The following is a 25,809-nucleotide window of genomic DNA, read 5'->3' on the forward strand; positions in this document are numbered from 1 at the left end:
ACCCGATTAGGTCATCAAGAACCGCATGCATATAAGCTACATTTAAACAAAAAATTATCAATTGCAAAATCTAATTATTTATCCCTTGAGTAGCCTTAAAGAAATAGAAAATCCAAAAATAGATTGTATTAGGAATAGAACAACAAAGAGAATCTAATATGTATATATAGATGTAACAATATATGTGTAATGACTAAGCGTGGTATGATTGCTAACAACTAACAAAAGGTAGTCACTATTAGTTCAGTAGTGTGCGTGTGGGATGATTAGTAATAGGGATAGGGAACACTTAAGTTTCAACGGATTTTAATATCTCTTCTTTTATTTTTGATAAGTTGTGAATTGCGATTCATAAGCTGACTTTCTAGCCAGTAAAGTAAAGACCGCCACTATCATCTTATAGGAAGGTACCACAACCCTAGGTCCCTAATAATTATTTTTTATATATATAAAGCTGACTTTGTATCCACTAGGGTGAAGAAGACAACAAATATCATCTCTTTTACATGCTTGGATGCCATGCATGATCCCTACCCTAGCTAGCTAGCTAGCTTTCCCGGATGGAGTACTATAAATAATCTCTTCCACATTGCTGCAATCAGTAGATATGAAATAACCGCCATGTTCCGTTTAATAAGAATGTGAAAAGTTTAATCACCTTTATGTAATTTATACTTTAAATATATTTATCAATGCGTGAATTTAATAGAGCTGATGACAGCCCACTTTTTAGTAGGCAGAAGTTGATCACTACTTTGAAATTTAGAAAATTTGATCACTATTTTGAGTATCAATTTACAAATATGTCACTCTCTACTTTACTTTATACATGGACAAGTATTTTGAAAAGTATTTAAAAAAATGGGAGTATAGTACATATTAAAAAACTCATATTGGTTTTAAAATTGTAGTTGCAGACTTAATTTTTTCGTGGAAGTAGTTGGACTAGGAGATAATTCAAGCATTTAATTTGGTTATTGAAAGTACAATTAAGAACAACAAATTGTTATTATGTAAGTGTTCTTTAATCAAATCCTAATTCCTTTACAATAATCAATACCAACTTCCCGACTTACACACCTAAATATTAAATTATGTGCTGGGTGGAGATGTTTTACTAAGGGTTCTTTTAATGGGTGCATATGTGCACATCACTACAAGAAATATGCCCATTTGCGACGGAATTTTTACACTGCAATTCGTAGCAATTGGGCCAATTGCGACGAAAAATATTCGACGTTTTTGCCCAAGTCTTAAGTTCAGATTTTCGTCACAAGTAACCATTTCGTCATAAGTATCAATTCTGTCGCAAGTCCCAATTTCGTCATAAGTACAAATTTCGTCGTAAGTAACCATTTCGTCATAAGTATTCATTTCGTTACTAAGTTAAAAAAAAGTCGCAAGTTAGGGAAGTGGAGCCCACTTTCAGTGAGCTAATAACTAAACTTTCGACGGTATATTCCGTCGTTTTATCCTTAATTTACGACAACCAGTATGTCATAAGTTATCATCTTAGGCCCACAAGCTTGCCAGAATTAATTTAAAAACAAAAAAAAATGAATAAAATCATGAAGAACAACCGTCGCAAGTTACCCAAAAGTATGTCGTAAGTACCAGCATAATTACATAATTCCGTCATAAGTAACCCATAATTCCGTCGTAAAATAATTTCTCCAGAGGCAGCATCGCTCTAGTTTTTCAGATTCCAGCCTTTTTCGGCTTTCAAATTGATTCCTAAACCTGTCCAATAACAAATCCCAATCTATACACAATCGTAGCGTAATTCAACACCAAAATATACAAAATATGCTAAACCAATAATAAGAAATCATCTACACATTTAAACCAACCTAAATATAAAGGATACCATACTTTACAAAAATATTATCATAAAACCATTTCGACTACATAAAAAGTTAAAACTATCCGACATTACCTTAGATCATCTTATAAATTTCCATAGATTTAGTTCACAGGGATAATTCAGATTATCCTACAAACGTTCATAACCCATTACATCGATATTTAACCCTTAATTATAAGACCGCCACGAGAGAGTTATAAGGCACACTCATATCTCGGTCATTGTCATCATCGGATTCTGTGCCCCCACCATCATCAGCATCACCGTCGTCGGTCGGGGCCTTTCCCTAAAATATACATAAAAATACAACATTAAAATTCAGGTCCGTCATAAAAATATATATTTATATTTTAATACAAATATAAAAATGCTCTTTTCAGCATGGTGTAATTGTATATGAAAATTTGTAGTCATGTTCTCAAGGTCTTATATATAATATTATATAATTATCTTAAGTTTTTAATTTTGAATTATTTATGATACATTGTTGGCATCTCTGTGCTACTTAGTCTTCTCAATTATCATATGATCTCCTAATCTCCTGATCTATTTTGCAAGAGTTACAAAATAATTCGAATTGGTGTTTCGATTATTTTAAAAATATTTTTCAACGATCTGACCGTATAGATGTTAATAGATACTCCCTCAGTCCTACTGGATTGTTTACATTACTTTTCGGCACGCTTTTTAATGCTCATTTAAAATATACTTCCATAATATTTTTAAAAATAAAAAAAATCTGAAAAAAAGTTTCATGTTTAAACTTTTATTCAAAAAAAAAAAATTAAAAACATTATGGAAGTATACCTTATTGAAGTCTTGAAACACATGCAAACAGTGTACGTAAACATCCCAGCGGGACGGAGAGAGTATATATTAATGATGTAACAAAAATTTCATATCAAAAAATTTTTATTTGGTTTGACATTTCAACAGTCAAGCATCAGTTTGACTAGTATATCTAACTAGTGTTGCATCCTGTATTGGTTTTTCGATTATTTTAAACATATTTTTCAACGATCCAACCGTATGGATGTCAAGAGATATATATATTAGTGATATAACCAAAATTTCATATTAAAATAATCTTATTTGGTTTGACATTTTAAAAGTCAAGCATCAGTTTAACCAGTACAACTAACTAGTGTTGAATCCGGAATTAGTGTTTAGATTATTTTAAAAATATTTTTCAACGATCCAACCGTATGGATGTCAATAGATATGTTATATATATTTGATAATGTCATGGCTAATATGATTTATGTTTAGTTTTCAGATCTTACTTAAACAGGATAAATCAGTACTTACTGGAAGTCAGGACTTAAGGATATCAGTACTTATATTATCAGGAGATAATCATCAGAAGATGGATATCAGAACTTAAGTACTGAAGGACGTTCAGATAAGGACAACAGCTAATTAAAGGAAAGAAGATCGAGACAAACATAAGAAGAGATATGCATGAAGAAGGAATTCTATGAAAAATAGAATACTTGGAAGAAAAGATATCTGATTGATATATTTTAGGAAGCAGAATTATATTCCATATCAATTAGCAATTATCTTGTAACTGTGTAGTATATAAACACAGACATAGGGTTTACGCTATAAGTGTTATCATTATCGAAAATATTATTCATCGTAACCCTAGTAGCTCTCGTGATATTGGTTCATCACTGAGAGGTAACAATTCCACACTGTAACAGAGTTTATTGTTTTAATAAAGTTTGTTTTCTGTTACTTGAGTTATTAAAGTTCGATTTGATTGTACTTTACACTGTATTCACCCCCTCTACAGTGTGTGTGTGTGTGTGTGTGTGACCTAACAAGTGGTATCAGAGCCAATCTGTTAGCATACAAACAGTTTAAGATCCATATACAATCATGTCTGAAACAGAAACTCCAACTAAGCCCACCAAAACTGAAGAACCTCCAAAGACACAAATTCAAAGTCGATATGAGACCATCAGAGTTTACATATTGAGACCATCTGAATATCCCATATGGAAGGTGAGGATGACCATGTTTCTGGAAGCAACAGATCCAGAATATCTTGATAGAATCAAGGAAGGAGCTCACAAACCAACCAAGCTCGCGGTTGCAGTTGCAGGTGAAGCAGCAAAGACGGTACCAAAGAAGAAGTGTGATTATACTACTGAAGATATCACATCAATTGCTAAGGATGCTAAGGTATGACACTTACTGTATAGTGCCATTGATAATGTAATGTCAAACAGGGTAATAAACTGCAAGACTGCAAAGGAGATATGGGATGCCCTGGAAACAAGGTGTCAGGGAACTGATACGATTAAGAAAAACAGGAAGACAATACTCACTCAAGAGTATGAACACTTTGACTCAAAGGCTAATGAGTCATTGACTGATTTATATGATAGATTTTTCAAACTCTTGAATGATCTGTCACTGGTTGATAACGAGTATGATCTTGAAGATTCAAACCTTAAATTCCTGTTAGCTCTTCCTGAATGCTGGGATTTGAAGGCTACAACAATAAGAGACAACTACAATCTTAATGAAATAACTCTTGATGAAATTTATGGAATGCTCAAGACTCATGAACTTGAGATGGAACAAAGAAGCAAGAGGAAAGGAGAAAAGTCAAGGACAGTTGCTCTTAAGGCTGAAGAAAAATCCCCCAAGGCAGCTACCTCAAGGAAAGACAAGGGTAAAGCTCTTTTCACAAAGTCTGATACTGAGTCATCAAGTTCTGAAAGTGATGATGACTCAGAATTTGAAAGCTTGCCTGAGACGGATGCTGATGAAGAGATGATGAAGCTGTGTGCTCTTATGGTGAAAGGGATCACAAAGATTGCATACAGGAAGTTCAGGAAGGAAAAGAAGTTTTCTAGGAAAAGCACAAGTTCTGATAAGAACAATTTCAGAAGATCTGAGGGCAGAGGAGGAAAGTCTGACAGAGGAGACTATACCAATGTCAAATGCTATAACTGTGGTGAGAAAGGCCACATATCTCCTGATTGCAAGAAAGTAAAGAATGACAAAGGCAAGGCTCTTGTCACAAAGAAGAAAAGCTGGACAGACACCTCAGATTCTGAAAGTGAGGAGAATTATGCCTTGATGGCAAATGCTGATAAGGCAAGTGCTGAAAGCAGTTCTGAAGCTGCTGAATCAAAGGTACCTCAAACTACTTATGTTTTTCATACTGATGATATTAATGAGTTGAGAAGATATCTTAAAACCATGTTGGTTAGTTATAGAGATCAAACTTTAACATGTGAAATATTAACTTCTGAAAATCTTGCTTTTAAGAAAAGAAATGATTTCTTAGAAAAAGAGTTAGTTATGTTCCATCAAACTCAGAAAGATAGAGATGATGCTTTTTATGTTAGGGATGAAGTGATAAAAATGAATGAATCTCTAAAAACTGAGTTAGAAAAGGAAAGAGAGGTTATCAGGACTTGGACTAACTCTGGCAGAATAACTCAAAGTCTGATAGTGTAAACTCTGATAAGAAAAATGTTAACATAAACTCTGATGCTAAATCCGCTGCAAATGTTAACAAACTTGATAAGGCCAAAGGATCCAAGCAAGTCTGGGTCCTTAAAACTAATCATTAGTGGTCTTTGTGATTGCAGGGCAACAGGAAAAACATCCTAGTTCTGGACAGTGGATGTTCAGGATATATGACTGGAATTAAAGCCCTGCTATCAGACTTTGTGGAGAAAGCTGGCCCAAGTGTTTCTTATGGAGATGGCAACATTGGAAATACACTAGGATATGGCAATATCAATCTTGGGAATGTCATCATTAGAGAAGTAGCTCTGGTCTCAGGACTTAAACACAATCTGCTGAGTATAAGTCAAATCTGTGACAGAGGTTATCATGTTGATTTCTTTGAAGAACACTGTGAAGTTGTGATTAAATCTACAGGCAAAGTTGTTCTGAAAGGATACAGGCGTGGTAACATTTTTGAAGCCAAGCTTTCAACATGTACTGATGGTTCTGCAATCTGTCTGATGAGTAGAGCATCAATCGAAGAAAGCTGGAATTGGCACAAGAAACTCTCTCATTTAAATTTCAACAATATAAATGAGTTGGTCAAGAAAGATCTTGTGAGAGGACTGCCAAAGTCAGTATTTGCTCCTGATGGCCTTTGTGACTCTTGTCAGAAGGCTAAACAAAGAAAATCCTCATTCAAGAGCAAGACTGAATCATCAATTCTTGAGCCTTATCACCTACTACATGTTGATCTATTTGGTCCAGTAAATTTCATGTCTATTGCAAAGAAGAAATATGCTATGGTCATAGTGGATGAGTTCACCAGATACACATGGGTGTATTTCTTGCACACAAAAAGTGAAACTGCATCTATCTTGATTGATCATGTTAGGCAACTGGATAAATTGGTCAAAGATTCTGTGAAAATTATAAGGAGTGATAATGGTACTGAGTTCAAGAATCTGATAATGGAAGAGTTCTGCAAAAACCATGGAATCAAGCAAGAATTCTCTGCTCCTGGAACTCCACTGAAAAATGGAGTTGTTGAAAGGAAGAATAGAACTCTCATTGAAGCTGCACGTACAATGCTTGAAGAAGCAAAGCTTCCAACCTATTTATGGGCTGAAGCTGTGCAGACTGCTTATTTTACTCAAAATGCAACAGTCATTAACAAGCAAGGAAAGACACCATATGAGATGGTGAAGAAAAAGAAGTCAAATCTGAAGTATTTTCATGTATTTGGATGCAAGTGTTTTGTTCTTAAGACTCATCCTGAACAGCTATCCAAATTTGATCTAAAAGCTGATGAAGGAATCTTTGTTGGATATCCACTTTCCATAAAAGCCTTCAGAGTCTAAAACTTGAGAACAAGAGTGGTCATGGAATCTATCAATGTCTCTTTTGATGATAAAAAGATTACTGGACTTGAAGATTTTATTGATCATGATCAGCTGAGATTTGAAAATGAAGACTCAAATTCTGATACTAAAAATCCTGACAATATAAGTCCTGATACTGCACACTCTGATGGATTAAACTCTGATGTTATTGAAACTGTGGTGACTACGCCAAAGGAAGATGCACCTATGCAGGGAGAGCATACTCAAGATCTTACCACATCTCAAGATGCATCAGAACATACATCTAGCTCTTCAAGTTCAAATTCGTCAAGTTCTGATAAGACAAGTTCTGATAGTACTGAAAATCTAAATTCTGAAGAATCCAACTCAGAGAGCATAGTTTCAGGGGGAGCATCAGAAAATGAAAATAAAGACAGCATGGATCATGGGGGAGCATCCAGTTCTAGAGAAAACCTTCCATCTGCAAGGAAGTGGACTAAATCGCATACACCTGATTTGATAATTGGAAATCCTGATGCAGGTGTCAGAACTAGAACAGGTACTTCAAACGAATGTCTTTACAATTCTTTTCTTTCTCAGACTGAGCCAAAGAAAGTGGAAGAAGCTCTTCAAGATGCTGATTGGGTGCAAGCAATGCAGGAAGAGTTAAATAAATTTGAAAGGAACAAAGTCTGGACCCTAGTGCCAAGACCAAAGAACAGATCTGTTGTTGGTATAAAATGGGTATTCAGAAACAAAACTGATAGTGATGGCATAATTACAAGGAATAAGGCAAGGCTGGTTGCAAAAGGATATTCTCAACAGGAGGGAATTGATTATGATGAAATATTTGCACCAGTTGCTAGATTGGAAGCCATAAGGATATTTTTGGCTTATGTTGCTCACAAAAAGTTTACTGTCTTTCAAATGGATGTGAAAAGTGCTTTTCTCAATGGAGAATTGGAGGAAGAAGTATATGTTGAACAACCTCCAGGCTTTATAGATTCCAAATATCCAGATTATGTCTACAGGCTTGATAAAGCACTTTATGGACTTAAGCAAGCTCCTAGAGCATGGTATGATACTTTAGCTCAGTTTTTTCTGGAAAGTGGATTTAACAGAAGAACTATAGACAAAACAATGTTCTACCTCAACCATGGAAAGGACTTACTTCTGGTCCAGATTTATGTTGATGATATCATTTTTGGGTCTATAAATGACAGACTTTGCAAGAAGTTTGCCAAACTGATGCAGTCAAGGTATCAGATGAGTATGATGGGGGAACTTAGCTATTTTCTGGGCCTTCAAGTCAAGCAGAATGAAGAAGGCACTTTTATTTGTCAAACTAAGTACACCAGAAACTTGCTGAAGAAATTTGGAATGCAAGATTGTTCAAGTGCATCCACTCCCATGGCCACTGCAACAAAACTGGACAAGGATACTGGTAAATCAGTAGATATTACTGATAACAGAGGTATGATTGGCTCTCTACTCTATCTAACTGCTAGTAGACCTGATATCATGTATGCTACCTGTCTTTGTGCAAGATTTCAAGCAGATCCAAGAGAACCTAACTTAACATCTGTAAAAAGAATATTCAAGTATCTTAAGGGAACAGCTGATTTGGGATTGTGGTATCCCAGAGAATCACATTTTAAACTAATAGGTTACTCAGATGCAGATTTTGCAGGTTGCAAAATTGACAGGAAAAGCACAAGTGGAAGCTGCCAATTTCTTGGAGGCAGATTGGTTTCTTGGTTTAGCAAGAAACAAAAGTCAATTTCCACATCAACTGTAGAAGCAGAGTACATTGCTGCAAGAAGCTGTTGTGCACAGATTCTTTGGATGAAGAATCAGTTACTGGATTATGGGTTAACATATTTCAAAATCCCTATTTACTGTGATAATCAAAGTGCTATTGCTATGACAGGTAATCCAGTTCAACACTCAATGACAAAGCACATCAGCATCGGGTACCACTTCATCAGGGAACATGTGGATGAAGGTACAGTGGAATTGCACTTTGTTCCAACAGATCAACAACTAGCAGATATCTTCACCAAACCATTGTGTGAAGCTACTTTTACAAGACTGGTAAATGAACTTGGAATGGTTTCAGGTTCTTTTTCTAAATCTGCTTAGTTTTGTTCTGATGCATCAGACTTTTTGATCAGTATTTACAGAAATTACTCTCTTTGTGTATTCTGTGCTTAATTGAAAACTTGCTTAAGTACTGACTGTTGTCTGATGCACCTTTCTAAACTCTGATATTGATATGTCTGTTTATGTAACTATTCAATCCTATGAGGATACCTGTGCTAGATGCTGACCTAGTAGTCTTTAATAAACTAGGGATCCCATGTTAGAAGTAATTATTTCTGTGGAAATCTATTGACACAAGCAAATTCTGATATTGAGCTTAGTTGAGTTTACTTTGTCTATCTTATTACTAAGTCACAAACTAGAATAATGCTTCTCATCTGTTAAGTTCTGATGCTAGTAAATCTGTTGAATGTCCTAAGTTCTGATAAACCTCTCTTATCAAAAGAAAAAAAAAAGAATCAAGGATTAAAATCAGGTACTCCTTTGAGATCTAGAGTTAAAATGTGGAAGGGACGACCCAAGTGCATTGCTGGTATTAAGTAAATATGCATCAGAAAAGCAAAATATTTTCTTGGTGACTTTTCACACTCAATGATTACTGGAGAAATACTCTGATAATAGCATAAATTCTGATAAGCAGTCGTGACTCACTTACACTGAGAAGCCACTGTACAATGGAATTTAAAAAGATGCACAAAATTAGCATAAAATAGTTGAGGTGGACTCAAGCATGAACTCATTCAATAGTAGGTTTCAGAATAATGACAGGTTTTTAGTAAAGTTTTAGTTATGCCTTATTTCTAAGATGTACTAAAGTGCATCAGACTTTACTCTTTGTCTGATATCTAGCTTAATGCACACACTAAACACTCCATATGAATGATGAAAATTATTGTGGTGATCTATGTTATTTTAGATGAACAGTTTCTGTGTCACATTGCACAAATTCTGAGGACAAGTTCTGATTGCACGTTCTGATGATTAAGTTCTGAAGAATCTATATCAGAATTTGTGTGAGGACTTACTAAGATAGGCATTCATTTTTTGAGTTAAGAAATCATGTTCTGATAACTGTTAGGTTCTGATATAAGTCTAAGTTCTGATATTAAAATCTGATCCTTTACTTGACTTATTTGTGGATAAAATCTAAAAACAGTCTCATTTTAAATCAGAACATGTTTGGGTAGAATATTAATAGTCAATATCATTAGGGATAGTGGTTCACGTACATGTACAGTAATATTTACTTGTTACTTGTGCGCATTAAACCCTGACTTACACTTCCAATGACTGTTTTTCGTCTTCCCAGTCTAGGGAGACGAGGTAGAATTAACTCTACCTGTTAGCATTAAATTTTCTTGCGTCTCCTGGCATTCTTTTGCCTATATAAACAACCACTTCACATCAGCCTTCACATCAACTCTTTTATCACAAACACACCTTCATTCTCTTTATATCAAAAACACCATGGTCAATTACAACATGTTTTTGAACTATGAAACATTCAACATGGAGCTGAGCTGTGAAGCCTGGCAGCAGGAATGGCACGTCACTTCCATTCCTAATGAGATATGGGACTCAGTTCTCCAGGAGGTACTCACCCACCTCATGTTCTTCTACATGGATTACCATCACCATCTGGAGCGATTGGAGGAGGAAAAGCTGGAAGCTCTCCGCCAGCAAGAGCGAATCATCAGACTCGCTATTCTGTTTGTCGAGAGTAGGAAGAAGAAATGATTTATTTTCTTCTTCCTGTTTTTCTTCATCGTCAGCCTTGCCCTGCTTCTTGAGCTAGGACAAAGGCTGTTGACGTTAGGTTTAGCAGCTTAGGACAATCTTGTAAAAGTTTTGATGTAATTTAAATTTCATGAATGTATTCTCTTAATATTTTAATGAAATTTCTTTTTTTGCAAGTTCTTGTCTCTGAGATGTTCTGTAATGCATTGATAAATCCTGATAAATATTCATATTCTGATGACCATTTCATATTTTGATTTAAATTAAGTTCTGATTTTACATTATCAATACTTGTTCACTTGATTTATTTTGGTCATTCACACTCGATTTTTTTTTCAGAATATTGGTGTTGCAGTGAAAAATAATTGAATAAGTGGGAACAGTTTCAATTTTGAATTAAAACTGATTTACCTTGATTAATGGAATTACTGGGTAAGTGGAACGGTTTTTCTTTGAAAAACTGCAAGTGGGTAAGTAATGATTACTGTTTTCCCGTACCCATTAACTATTCATTATTACTGCATGTCTGACAGGTGTCCAACGGTTACATTTTTTTAAAAGTATAAGTAAGACAGAGAGAGGTTTTTCTAATTTTTTATTCACTTTTATACTTTATCTCTCTATTTGCTTTTACTCTCTTTCTTCTCCTGACGTTGGTTTTTCATATAGGCATTTTATCAAACACCTAACAGGCACTCTTAAATCTCGATTATTTTCATGGTACCTAAGGCTTTGATCATTGATGGAGCTAAATTTGTTCCAAATAACTATGCTGCAATTCTTGATAATGCTGAAGCTTCGTCTGAGTTGCATTTTGTGCAAGATCTTCTTGCACACAGTAAAATTGGGTATGCATTGACCCGACCTTCAACCTTTTCGAGCCAACAAGTTCTGACATTTTGGAGGACTGGAAACTTTGATAATGGTGGTCCAAATGGTACTCCTAGTATTATTTTCGAAGTGGATGATTCTACATATGGAGTAACTCCTTGTACAATTTGCAAGGCTCTACATCTACCAGAAGGATGTACTTTTTCAACCCCGGAGGAATCAGCTCTTAAAGAGTTCATGGCTAGTTTGGGGTATGAGCAGAGTTTGGCAAAGCTTGGGCAGTTGAAACGGGCTCATATCAGAAAGGAATGGAGCTTCTTCTTTGACTGTATCACTAAAGCTTTTAGGAATAAGTGTTCAAACTTTGATGCTATCCCTATAATGAGTCAGCACATCGGGTATGCTATCATTAACCAAACTCATTTTGATTTTACAAATGCTGTGATAGGTTTTATTGGGGATAGGATGACAGAAGATAGGAATGTTGTCTACTTTGCTAGATTTTGTCAGCTTATTTTTAACCATTGTTGTGCTGATGAACCTCAACCTACCACTGACTTAACCCCATCTTTCAAAATTACAAAACGAGCCTTTAATGATTTGGTACATGCTGATGTTAAGAAAAAGGTTGTTAGACCTTTACAGATTCCTCAATCTGTAAAACAGATCTTAGTAAATGTTGATCCTGACATCTACAGATCTGTTTATCCTGATGTCCAACCAACCACCACATCTCAAATACCATAACAACCATCAGAACATACCACTCATACTACTCAACCTACCCTCAGGACATATCTCAAATCATATCTCTCCACTTCACAGACAGTACAACCTTCATCCTCAGTACCTACTGTGAAGCCTTCATCTTCCAAGCCTAAGAGGACAAAGACTGTTCCTCAAACACCTCAGAAGAGAAGGAGGATTGTTTTGAGAGATGAATCTGATAGTGAGGAACAGGTTCCCACTTCAGAATCTATTGATAAAGAAGCTGAGAAAGTTCCTTCTCAGAAGGATTCTGCAATTGGGGGATCTAAGCTTCTCAAAAGGCTTAGAAGAATGACTGTTGATGAAACTCCAAAGGAATCCATACCTTCAAAGAGATACAAGAAACAGAGGGCAAAAAGGCCAGTTTCAGATGATGAGGAAGCAGCAGCTAAGGAAGGAGATCAGAAATCTCTGATCTCACAAGAACCAGAATCTGCTAAAGCCACTGCTTCTCCATTAACTCCAACTGAGGAAGCTGCTACTGAAAAGGCCAACACACCATCTGTGTCTCCTAAGACTGTAAAGGCACAAGTGCTGATATTGATAACCAGAACTTGGTTGTGCCTGAACTACTTTACTTAGAAGCTCCAACAGCAACTAATCCATCAACAACACCTGTTACTGATGCTGCTCAAACTCCAGAATTATTTACTACACCTTCTCTGCATCAAGATGCTGATGATCAGAATATAAGGGAGCATCAGGATATAGCTGTTGATCAGAACTTGGAACCAGATCAACAATTAGAGGATGATGCTGAAGCCTCCATTGCTACTCATACTGTTGTTTTATCAGAAGATACTGATTCTCTAAGTTCTGATGCTGCAAATGCTGGAGATACTGGTGATGCTGCTCCAAATGCAGATGTTGATAAAGCAGGTCCTTCAAGACATGCACCTCAACAAACTGTTCTTAAATCTGAACTTGTTAAGAAGTTTGTTACAAGAGAAGCACCAGTGCCTTGGAGTGAAACTCCTGCAGGACAGGAGTGGACTAAGGAATGAAACTTAGTTACCTGTGTTCCAACTGCACAGCATCTGGCTGAGCACTTGACAAAAGCTGATGAGATGTTAAATACTGATGATTTCAAAACACAGCTTAGAGTCACTGCATTGAGTACTAAACATTTACAAGGTCTCCATTCAACTACTCATGCAAATTTACATCACTTACGGGAAGAATTAATGAAGCAAGAACAAGTTCAGAAGATTGACAAGAAAAAATTCTTCCAACCTATCTTTGACAGAGTTGCTTATATTGAGAAGACTCAAGAGTCACAACAAGCTCAGATTGATGATATTCTGAAAAATAAAGCTTCTCAGCAATCTCAACTTAATGAAATCCAAGCCTCAGTGGAATTGCTTGTCTCTCTTCTCTTACCTGCTGATGCCAAAAAGGGGGAGAAAGTAATTAAGTCCAAATGCAAAACTGATAAGACACTGAAGGGGAAGGATGATGAAAAGGATGATCAAGGAACCCCTGGAATGGATAGAGGTCATAGTCGAGGTAGAGGTTTCTCATCAAGAAAAGCTGAAATCACAAGTCACAGGATAAGTTCTGATACTGGAAAAAGAATTAGTTCTGCTACTGGTAAAAGGATAAGTTCTGATGAACTTTTAGATCTTGATGAAGAAATGTCAAGACAGTTATTTCTTCAGGAAAATCCAGGAATGGACTTGGAGAGTTTAATGGAAGAAGAAGCCAGACTGAAATCAGAAAAAGTCACATCTATATCTCAAGCTTCTGGTAAAAAGACTCTTCCAAAACTCAAGGGCATTGTGATAAAAGAAAGGACAAATTATGAAGCAACCATGGCTGAATCACAACCGCAGATAGATCCAAGATCCAAGGGTAAAGAAAAAGTTGGTGAACCTATCAAGGTTTATGTGCCTCCTGTGGATGAAGAAATTACTGATGAAAAGGATGATCTTGCTCTGACTTCAAGAAAGGTTTTAAGACAACCTCTGACATGGCTCAAGTTGTTTAGAGTCAAGAGACAGTAAGTTCTGATATTTCGAAGAAGCAAGTAACCTCTGAGATAGCTCAAGTTAACTTGATATCAGAAGATAAATCAAAGAAACTCCTACCAGGATTCACTAAAGTAAAATAGACTCAACCTTTGAAGACTACTGCAAGTGGTTTTGAAGCAAGAGTAGTTACTGGAAAGGAAGCAAGAGATAAAACTGGATTGGGAAGTGCTGATGAAAGAAGAATACAGAACACTACCGATGATCCAACTTCCTTGAGTGAACCAGGTATTGGAGCAACTCCTGAGAGATTGAATCAACTGAATCTGTACAAATGGTTTACCATACCTACTTGAAAGAACACATCTTGTTGTACTTCATGACAGATGGTAGGGTTTATCATATAAGGCAAAATGCCATTCCATTGAAGTATTTTAAAGAACTGGAGCATGTACTATTTTTACTTCAAGTGAATGACAGATTAACAGAAAGTGCTGCAAACTATTTGAAGGATCAGATTCAGAGACAGAAAAGGCTTTATTCTGTTAAGTCTGACAGTACATATCTTCCAAAGTACAGAGATCATAAGGGTGATATAGTTGAAATGAAGCCCAACACTGCTAAGATTATAACTACCTTTCTGGGTTACAGGGCTGTGAAATTCAATCTTGAGTCTGATAAGGCATATTTGATTAGACTGGATCAGGATATAAGAAAAGCTAAGATTAATGATCTCAGGGCTGCAATCTTTCAAATTGGTGAAGATACTGCAGAACTTAAAGATGCTAAAAGGAGGATGATTGATGAACTCAGATATGTTGAGAGATGTTTGTTGAAGAACTATCTCAGAACAACTCCTAACATCAGAGAGATCAGAAGATGAAGCCAAGTCAAGATCTACAACTTCTTAAATTCTGATATTTGTACAGACTGAAGTTGTTATCAGAAGTTAAAGATTGGTAAAGCTTTAAGGACTGTAAGTTGTAGTTATCTAGTCTAATTCTCATGTATTTGTACTTAATATTTTTGACATCATCAAATATTTGTTAAACTTGTATATTATGCTAATTTACAAGTTGGGGGAGATTATTAGATATATTTGATAATGTCATGTCTAATATGATTTATGTTTAGTTTTCAGATCTTACTTAAACAGGATAAATCAGTACTTACTGGAAGTCAGGACTTAAGGATATCAGTACTTATATTATCAGGAGATAATCATCAGAAGATGGATATCAGAACTTAAGTACTGAAGGACGTTCAGATAAGGACAGCAGCTGATTAAAGGAAAGAAGATCGAGATAAACATAAGAAGAGATATGCATGAAGAAGGAATTCTATGAAAAATAGAATACTTGGAAGAAAAGATATCTGATTGATATATTTTAGGAAGCAAAATTATATTCCATATCAATTAGCAATTATCTTGTCACTGTGTAGTATATAAACACAGACATAGGGTTTACGCTATAAGTGTTATCATTATCGAAAATATTATTCATTGTAACCCTAGTAGCTCTCGTGATATTGGTTCATCACTGAGAGGTAACAGTTCCACACTGTAACAGAGTTTATTGTTTCAATAAAGTTTGTTTTCTGTTACTTGAGTTATTAAAGTTCGATTTGATTGTACTTTGACTAGTACAGCTAACTACTGTTGATTCCTAAATTAGTGTTTCGATTATTTTAAAAATATTTTTCAACGATCCAACCGTATGGATGTTAATAGATATATATATTAGTGATATAACCAAAATTTCATATCAAAAGAGTTTTATTTAGTTTGATATTTTACAGTCAAACATCAGTTTGACTAGTACACCTAACTAGTGTTTAATCCTGCATTGGTTTTTCGATTATTTTAAAAATATTTTTCAACGATCCAACCGTATGGATGTTAATAGATATATATATTAGTTATATAACCAAAACTTCATATCAAAATAAATTCATATGGTTTGACATTTTAACAGTCAAGCATCAGTTTGACTAGTACAGCTAACTAGTGTTGATTCCTGAATTAGTGTTTCGATTATTTTAAAAATAGTTTTCAACGATCCAACCGTATGGATGTCAATAGATATATATATTAGTGACATAATCAAAATTTTATATTAAAATAATTTTATTTGGTTTGACATTTTAACAGTCAAGCGTCACTTTGACTAGTACAGCTAACTAGTGTTGATTCCTGAATTAGTGTTTCGATTATTTTAAAAATATTTGTCAACGATCCAACCGTATGGATGTCAATAGATATATATATCATTGATATAATCAAAATTTTATATTAAAATAATTTTATTTGGTTTGACATTTTAACAGTCAAGCGTCACTTTGACTAGTACAACTAACTAGTGTTGATTCCTGAATTTGTGTTTCGATTATTTTAAAAATATTTTTCAACGATCCAACCGTATGGATGTCAATAGATATATATATTAGTGATATAACCAAAATTTCATATCAAAAGAGTTTTATTTGGTTTGACATTTTAACAGTCAAACATCAGTTTGACTAGTACACCTAACTAGTGTTTAATCCTGAATTGGTTTTTCGATTATTTTAAAAATATTTTTCAACGATCCAACCGTATGGATGTCAATAGATATATATTAGTTATATAACCAAAATTTCATATCAAAATAAATTTAAATGGTTTGACATTTTAATAGTCAAGCATCACTTTGACTAGTACAGCTAACTAGTGCTGATTCGTGATTAGTATTTCGATTATTTTAAAAATATTTTTCAACGATCTAACCGTATGGATGTCAATATATATATATATATATATATATATATATATTAGTGATATAACCAAAATTTCATGTCAAAATAATTTTATTTGGTTTGACATTTTAATAGTCAAACATCAATTTGACTAGTACACCTAACTAGTGTTTAATCCTGAATTGGTTTTTCGATTATTTTAAAAATATTTTTCAATGATCCAACCGTATGGATGTCAATAGATATATATTACTGATATAACCAAAAATTCATTTCAAAATAATTTTATTTGGTTTGACATTTTAACAGTTAATCATCGGTTTGACTAATACAACTAACTAGTGTTGAAACCTAAATTGGGTTTTCGATTATTTTAAAAATATTTTCAATGATCCAACCTATGGATGTCACATATATATTAGTGATAAACCAAAATATCATATCAAAATAATTTTATATTAAATGATTTTATCAAAATATTTAATTTATTTCCGAAATTTCTAAAATGTCACGCAAAAAAATAAATGCTGACATTAATATGGTTGGATCATGAAATAATATTTTTTAAAAATTGAAATTATCAAAAATCATGTGCTAATTTACAATGGAATCCGTCATAAATTATTGGCTACCAGAAATTTGAGAAAAGTCAAATTTACCGCCAAAAATTTGGGAAAAAGTTGAATTTCCCTTTTTGTTAACTTACGACGAATTTTAATTTCCGTCGTAAATTGGTGGATCCGATCTTTTTCGTCACAAATATTTCATCGTAAATTTAGATAAAATATTGTTTTATTTAATTTTAAGTTAAAATTTTAATAAAAATATTTAACTTACGACGAAACTTTTCCGAAGATAAAAGTAAGTCAAAAAGTACTTACCTTAAAACCTGACCAGATCTGAATATAGCCTTTCTGACCCTCTAAACAACGTTATCTTGAAAAACATAAACCACGAAAGTTGTAGAGAACGAAAAGACCTTTCCAAAAAGTCCAGGATCACTGAATTCCGACTTACGATGAATTTTTTTCGAATTTTACAAGATTGCTGATTTATGTCGAGAATAGCCCTACGAATTTTATGAATAGAAACGAGAAAGACGAATATGATCAATTTATAACGATACAAAACTCTATATCTTAACCTACAAGTTATCCATATTAGAATCTATCCAAATTTTAGGCCCGTTATTCTAATTCAATTTTAAATCCCAATCTTAATCAAATTTTAATACTTTTTTCTATTATTCTATTATTAATCAATATTTAAAAATTACGGGATATTACATATATATAATATTAGAATTTTATATATTACACATTATAATATTATATGTATATATTATTTTATAATATGAATTATACATATTATTCTATTATTTTTAGAATATATATTTTTATATTTATGCTAAAAATTAACTAATTATAAAGTTGAATGAAATATAATTATTCAATCATTGAAACGGGTGATAAGGTTTATAAAGTTAACAAAACATCTTTTAATGATAAATCTAAAACTAGCATAATAAATCGTGCGAGACACGGGTCATTTTCTAAAGTTTTTTAATGCATCATGCAATTATAAGGTTCTTAGTTATTTTTTCATTTGTAAATATTGTATAATGTCTAACGTATATCAAATACAAGTTGATTATTTATCAATGTGTATTATTTTCATACAAGAGATTACTAAATTACACAATGTTTATAATATAGTTCATTAAGCAAAATATATATATATTCTTGTTTGTGTTATATAATTTGAATTTAATGAATGAATATAAACATGGTAGTCAATGTACGTTTAAAACGAAACGATTAAACTTAATTTGTAGAATGTCGTTACTATATTTACAAAGAAAAAACTAAAAATTAACATATATGTTGAATACAAAGTTGACCTCAAATTTCAAATTTTATTTAAATAAACTATATGTATTGTTCTATATTATTACTGAGTTCATTACTAACTTACAATTAACTAACTCAAATTAGAAAGATAAAAAAATCATAACTGAAGTCAGAATGACTTGCAATCATAATATACAATAATGTAAAATTTACATCACTATTAATTTAAAAGTTGATTTTAATAAAAAAATGTTAGTTTTTGAAATTTAATGTATGTATGTATGAAAAATGTTAATTTTTTTATTTACACTATTATTAATAAATTAAGATTAAGTTATATGTGTGTGTGCTAGCATGTAAATTATCGTATGGTACATTTCTTAGTAAATTACGATGGTTTCAATTATTTATATGTTAAATATCTGATTTATGTCCATGTATAATCATTATTAACATCTAGTGAGACAATTGATTAATTAAATTACATGCATTTATAATTATTCAAAACTTAAAATTATGTAATAAATAAATTGCAATAATTTATATATGGTATTCACATTATAGTACATACAAATACAAGTAGTGTGTGGGTTAGCAATATCATCAACTTGCAGGCGCATTCATCTACTTGTTGTGTATACTGAATCTAGAGGTCATACAATAAAAAGAATCTAACATATCCAGATATTTAATATTTAGATGATATTATACATATGACTCTATTTTCATATTTATGTTAGCACACCTTTCTCACGTGAGTAGATACATGCATATTTAAAAAGTGCTATATTCTGATGGGTCGGGAGATACATATATAATATCTATGTATGTATAGATATAACCTACTCTTTGTAATAATTGATCCCTCTAGCTAATATTTAAATACAAGAGTATTGTATGTATTGTGTAGCGTGGGTTAAATTAGCAAAATCCACATATATATATATATATATTATTAAAATTTTTAATATTATGTTCATCAACTACTGGTGTACATATTAGACAAGAATGAGCATGAATGTATATATGTATCTATCATAGGACTAGTGGTATATATGATTCATTCACTAGTCCAGTAGTGGTGTGGTGGGTACCATTCTAGCAATAGTCAGGGATGTCAAACCAGAAATAGCTAGGGTACACTTTCAACGCTTTTCTTCTTTAATTTTGATGAGCAATCTGTGTGTGTATATAGAGATAGAGCTTAATTTCTATCGAGTAGGGTGAAGAAGACCACAAATATCATCTTAAAATGCAGGTTTATAGTCGTCTTTGATTCGCCAAATTTCTTGGTTTTGTCGGAGGTCAATATAGATACTTCCTCGTCATTCATTACCCTCTCATCTCTTTACATTACAAAATTTTAATAAAATACTAAATTTTATAATATTAAAATTAATCACATCCACTATTTTTTTTACATTATACCCGCTTTATAATTGATTCAATTACTTTATTGATGACTTTTCTTATTTTTGATTAATAATTTATACTTTTTCTTAAAAAATTAAATTGAGTAGGATATAGGGAGTGTATATATTTGGACATGAAGAGTCTAGGCCTTAAAACTGATGATATTTTTATAATTTATTGTAATATTATTGTAATAAAAATACAAATATTTAGAAATATACATGTATGGATTTTAATATATTTTTTTGCTAAATTTATAATATACTGAGAAACAAAAAATATACAAGAAATTTTCTTTTTTACATTCAAAGAACCTACTTTCTAAAATCAATCTAACTCAAGGAGATTGTTAACAGAAAGTAGCTCTAAAAACAAAGCACCTAAAAACCTAACCGTTAACAAGAAACAAAAAGCTAAGCAATCTAAGCATATAAATATGGTCTGTTAAATATGCATTCTTAGAACCACTTGCAACCAGCTAAGCCTGGAATTTTATGTCAATCTTGATCCCAGCAAGAACTTTACTAGGACTGTTAATATCATTGTTTTGAGCCCTGAAATTCCTTTCTAGCTATCCATATATTATAAGAATAAATTTGCATGGAAAGCAAACCAATATTTAATTTAACATTATCTTGGATGTGCATAATTAATCTCCAGCAAAAAAGATGGCCAGGATTGGTTATAGCTAGGGTTGATGTCCAGCTCCCCTAAGAACATGTCAAAAACCCACCTAAAATTATGACACTGCATATAAAGATGAGTATCAGTCTCAATGCCTCCTGCACAGAGGTAAAAAAAACAGTGGCACTGATGCCAAACATCTGTAGCCCAGATAAAGTATACAGCTTGCCCTTACACAAAAGCCAACTCCAAGAACCCTTCCGTCCAGAGAATGAGATGTAATAAGTATCTTGAAATCAAAAAACCACAGCAGGTTCACAATGATGAGATAGCTGGTGCTCTTTAACATATCAGGAGAAAGGCCGCTCCAAGAAGAAAAGGTGGTGAAAAGGTGGTCAAGCTGTTCATAATGTGTGAGAGATGGATAGCTGGTTTTGGTGAGAAAAAAAGATATAGTTATATGAAATAAAATATCTTATCATATTTCATATTTTATCTAGTGTTATATCAATGTATGGTATTCTGATATTTTAATAGTAATCAAATAATGTAATGTAGCTCATAATATAATGATTTGTTAAATATCTAATCATTTATTGTAATTCTAACTTTTGTAAATGTAAACTAATTAGCACAAGAATTAGTGAATAATGAGTATTTCTATATAAATATTTTCTTTAGTGTAATATTAAATTTTTGTTTTATAAACATGTGTTTTTAATTCAAACAATTACATTTTTTTACTTCAAAGTACTTCAATTATTCTTTAATCATCTTGAATAACATTTAATAAATATTAACTAAGTATATAAAATATATATTCTGAGTAGCAAATTTTCTTTCCATGTAAAAACATATTGAGCTGAATTTGTAGTAAAAATATAATTTTCAATAAACATTCATTTGAACTCAAAACAATTAATGTGCTTTGATTATAAAATATTTGTAAGTCAATTAAAACCAAGTGAATGTGAAAAAAAAATAATTAGAAATACTTAAATATATTAAACTAGAAATATTCCTTTTTAAGTTATTTTAAAGGAAATTTGTACCCGAATTTTAAACAATTTTTTTTTAAAACAAGTTAAACAGAGCCAAGTTTAAACAGATAAAAAACTGGCTCTGCTTCTTTGCTCTCATTCAAACTGATTTTTATGTTCAAACACCCACCGGTTTAGATAAACCAACCCAACCTAATTCATTTAAACTAGCTAGTTGATCTCGGATTTTATTCAGGACCCTGTTCATCCTACATGCCAACTAATGTCCATTATCTATATTAATTAAATATCTAAAGATAAAAATACCACCTTTTAGTGGTCCAAGTCTATAACCAATTCAAAACTTTCCATTAATGTGGTTTCTGTGTGTTCATAAAAAAGTCCTGTCAAAAACAAATGAAAAAATCTATTTGTGTGTTAGAAATTAAATGTCCTTGTATTATAGATGTATAATTCCCGTCCCATTAATTTCTATACCTTTATTATTTACACGTATTTTGAGTCCTTTATAAAATATAGTTCCTTAATATTTTTTTCAAAAAATTTTTTTTGAATAAAAGTTTCAACATTAAACTTTTATTCAGAAAAAAAAAATTAAAAAAATATTATGGAATTATGTTTTAAATGAGTATTAAAAAGCATGTAGAAAAGTAACCACTAGAAAATAACGGAACAGATGGAGTACATAATAATTAAATAGCACACTTTATTGTCAGCATTACCTATAGCTAGCCAAGATGGAGTTGTATAAATAAGCTCTTCTGCAACTCTCCAATTCCCATCAAAACAATATCCTTTGTCAATGGCCTCCTTCAACAGCACCCTCTTCCTTCCTCTCTTGGTTGCCATTTCCTCGCTTATGGCGGCTCCTTCCTCTGTTAAAGCTCAATTTCCTACTGTGCCCCGCTTCATCATCAATGGGTCTGTGCCTTGTACCCCCGACCCCGTCAATCCTGCCCTTTCCGCCAGCCTCCCAGCTTGCGCCGGTGAGTTCATATGTGCTGCTAATTTAACTCATGTTTTTTTTTCAAGTCGAATTCATGAACTAAACAAAATACAAATATTTGACATATACTTTATATGCGCTGTATAATGAGATTAAACTCTAAATGACGACCCTGTGAACGCACTTGTACATGCAGATGCAGAGTTGCAATTGAGGCTCGGAACTACAACTGCAGCTACGACAACAGGTGCAAGTACAGCAGGAAGTACAGCAGCGGATTTTGAATTTGATATTCTTCTTGGTCCAATCAGTTCTATGATCGAATCTATATTATCTGGCGGTCTTACTTTCAATCAATTGCTCAGAGTTGCCTCACCTCTTAACAAATTTATTACCCAGACTGCATTCCTTGTAGTGGACTTAATTCGAATCCTATCCAATGATGGTGCCGTCACTAATGATCCCAACGGCATCACCAGAATCATTAATATTCGCCCTGAAGATTTCGAGTTTGTTCAGAATATATAACATAAATATCAACACATCGGTCGCCCATTGATGTTATTATGTTATAACGAATCCAAAAATAAAGCTTATAGTACTGATAAGTGCATGTAGCATTCAATCAAAACAAAAGCAACGTTATTAATTTCTTACTTGTATCAGTGTGTTTTTCCTTCGCCAAGCTTTGTATTAAGGAGAGATCACCACAAAATGAATTGTGTGATATTCTGATCGGGGAGTTATCTATATAACGAATTTTCTGCTGTGTGCGCATGGGTACACAAGAAGAAGGTATGTGTCAAAATTTGATTGATTTTTCAATTATAAATGTTGATGAACCCCTGCTTTTACATTAATTTCACCAATAAAAAGACGACGCAAGTGTAGCACAAATTACAATAGGCGTCGGTAAAGATTACAACCAACGCCTATAGGATGTATAGGCCACCGTTCTCAATAAAACCGACGTTAAAAGTGTGACGCGGAAAGATACTTCTGATTTAGTGCCGATGAAACTAAGGCTTCAGACGCCATAGTAATGTTAAGCTGATTTCTATTTATGTTTTGGCATGTAATTTTCTATGTCCATTTTGAACTATAGATTGGAATCAAGCTTCATAAAAATGAATTTGGATGACATGCTACAATAAATTACACTGTTTTAACGTTAATTTTATGTCCATTTTGAACCATAGATTGTAATCAAGTTTTAGAGTATCTCCAATGGTGTTGGCTAAATTAATTGGCTAAAATAACATAAAATATTGATTATATAAAATTTGTCGAACGCGGTAAAATTGGGTATAATGATTGGATATATTTTAAAAATAGTATATTTTTATCATTTTAAGTTATTATAAATAGAATACATAATTTCGATATGTTAAGTAAATTATGTGTAATTTAACTACAGGTGTATATGTTTGATAAATATAGCCAATATAGAAAGGTTGACTAAAATTTTAGCTAACAGAAATGCATCATTAATTGAGTGATTTAATTTTTACACAATTTCTATAATATTTATTTATGATATCTTTGACACATTTTTTGCTAATGATTTTTATTCATCGAAGATATTCCGATGAGAATGAATTTGGATGACATGCTACAATAAAATTACTCTGTTTTGACGTAATTTTCTATGTCCATTTTGAACTATACATTGTAGTAAAAGTTCTTTATGAAATGAAAGAAGTTAGATGTGGCATGATTCCTTGAAGTAGCATACTGCATACAAATGGACCATGACTAGTGTGAGGGTTAGCAATGTGCATAATAATCATTTTCATTTCTCTTTCATCTACTTGATGAAGCTGGCATGCATTTTATATATAAGAGATTTTACCCACTTGGACAGAAGACCGCAATATCTAAAAAGTTGCTCAAGATCGTGTATGGAAGGGAGGTATGGCAATTAGTGCTGATTCGATTGATACGCCCGAACGTATACAATCAAATCTAAAATATTTGGATTTAGGTTTTGGCTTGACTTTCAAACTTGAATTGATTTAGGGTTGACTTTGAATTTTGTCTTTATTAAACAAAACATGACCCAAAACACGAAAGCAAACTCTTGTTTAAATTCAAAAATTAAGTTCAGCTCAACCTAAATTTGAAATCGATCCAAAATCCGAATTAAATTTGTATTTGTACTTTTTTAGTGTTATGTCATAATTATATATTTATATAATTTTACAATATTTTATATTTCTCTAAATTAATTTATCTTAGTTGTAATGTATCTAATGGGCGTTTAGTAGTTGGTATATGTTTTGATTTATTTGTATATAGATGTTTGTAAATTATTAAAAAAATTGGAAATATTTTAATTAAGTGCATTAAATAAACTGATACGTTTGAAGAATTGCACGATAATTTAATTTATTGTGTTTCAAGCGTAATTACGTACAACATGCATGACCTTATTTCATATTCTTATTAGTTATCATATTCTTGATAATGATATAAATTTATTTATCCTAATTAAATCCGAACTTGAACAGAAAATTTGAAAAACATCATTAATTCGGGTTTGAATTTATACGACCCAGTCTGAATCGATACATAATGATCGGTTTCGGTTTTTATGAAACTGGAACCGCCTGATCCGCTTGCGCTTCCTGAATAGTTGATTGATGGCATCAGATTTATAGTTTTCCTACAATCATAGCCGTAAGAATCTTAAATAAAAACATGGCCTCCCCCACTCCATTTCCACCATGATTCCGAGAAACCTGTTAACAATAAAAAGCCTATGTCCCCCGTAGGCATAGTACACCTTCGGAGTCCGTAAATCAGAGTATCTAAGAACCTCAAATGATAAGAGGTTATCACCGAAGGCTCAATATCCGTAGGCCGATGACCCTTCGACCTGGGGAACGCCCTCCCCGTAGGGCCCGAAGGACTCCTTCCTCTGAATCATTAGTAAATGGTACTTCGCATGATGAAGGAGGATCACAGTACAGACTATCGACCCCAGCCCGAAGAGTCAGGAGTTCCCTGTATCATCCAAGGAGGGCCCATCAAACAGCTACCCCCATAGAAACACAGGAAGATATGATGACTCGCCTAGCCAGGTTAGAAGGTCTATACCCTGGAGCTGTTGCCGACACAGTTACAGGAGGGTCGCCCTTCACTGAAGCATT

The 25,809-nt window shown here is 33.0% G+C and overlaps 1 long non-coding RNA gene across 1 annotated transcript; it reads left to right on the forward strand.

Moving 5' to 3' along the window:
• Positions 1-22,444: 22,444 nt before the first annotated feature.
• LOC141699812 (uncharacterized) lies at positions 22,445-23,322 on the forward strand. Its single transcript, XR_012566109.1, has 2 exons — positions 22,445-22,697; positions 22,854-23,322. It is a non-coding gene; the product is annotated as an uncharacterized LOC141699812 (long non-coding RNA).
• Positions 23,323-25,809: the final 2,487 nt, after the last annotated feature.

Source organism: Apium graveolens, unplaced genomic scaffold (assembly GCF_009905375.1).
Source record: "Apium graveolens cultivar Ventura unplaced genomic scaffold, ASM990537v1 ctg1391, whole genome shotgun sequence".
Lineage (NCBI taxonomy): Eukaryota > Viridiplantae > Streptophyta > Magnoliopsida > Apiales > Apiaceae > Apium > Apium graveolens.